Below are 964 nucleotides of genomic sequence, written 5' to 3'. Positions count from 1 at the left end.
TGACATAAATGAAGAAAACTCGAGACGCTCACTGAATACTTAGATGAGGGGAGGCAACTCAAGATGCTCGTGAATATCTGACACAAATGAAGGGAAACAATTCAAGATGCTAACTGAATACTTACAAGATGAAGGGAAACAACTCAATATGCTCAATGATCACTGACATATATTTTTTTTCATCATTCATTGCCAGACGCCATGTATCCCAAACGGGGTGGCCAACGGCTTAGAGTTAATTGTTTTACAGGGAGGGGCACTAATCCTCCACCAACCCCACTTGACACGTAGGGATGCCAACAGCATCTGGTGTTCCCAGGCGATCACCCATCCAAGTACTAACCAGACCCAACGTTGCTTAACTTCGCTGATCGGACGGGAAGCGGTGTACTCAACGTGGTATGGCTTGCTATTTTTACATTTCTGAGTGCTATTCAGGGTAGTATTTTTTCTAATACAGAGAAGGATCCAATGGCTGGAAGACTGCAATACTGTTTGCTCCAAGAAAAAAAATAAATGAATGTCAAATTCAATATCCATTCATTTTGAGATTGTTGCACACATTGCATTCATAAGACTGGAGGTCATGGGCAGAGGGAAATACAGTAGAGACTCAGAAGACAGTTCCAGAACAGACCTGCTGCATATTGAAACTTTCCAAACAAGGACTACTTTTTCCTGTGGCAGACTGTGCAGTACAACACCGTAACATAGCAATAAAAATGCAAAAATAACATCACAAAAAAACAGGTATAAAAATACATCAAAACCAATCTCAATTTTGCACAATGGATTAAATACAAAAAAATACCTACATTTATTGTTAGCTAAAAAAGCACCATGGCTTTTATCAGTAAGTCCAAGCCATGTTCATATAAGAGCTTTTGGACTGCTTACTCCTCGAAGTTTTACTAATGCCTGTTGTTGTGGTGGTCCCAGACTCATCAACTATTTCCAAGAATCA

The 964-nt window shown here is 39.8% G+C and overlaps 1 pseudogene; it reads right to left on the bottom strand.

Moving 5' to 3' along the window:
- Positions 1-294: 294 nt before the first annotated feature.
- Positions 295-414, bottom strand: LOC145414341 (5S ribosomal RNA; annotated as a pseudogene).
- Between the last annotated feature and the right edge of the window lie 550 nt (positions 415-964).

This window comes from Coenobita brevimanus, chromosome 98 (assembly GCF_032717465.1).
Source record: "Coenobita brevimanus isolate Jiangsu-jjx chromosome 98, ASM3271746v2, whole genome shotgun sequence".
Taxonomy (NCBI): Eukaryota; Metazoa; Arthropoda; class Malacostraca; order Decapoda; family Coenobitidae; genus Coenobita; species Coenobita brevimanus.
Note: the sequence above shows the minus strand (reverse complement) of the source record. Positions and strands in the feature narration are given on the sequence as shown.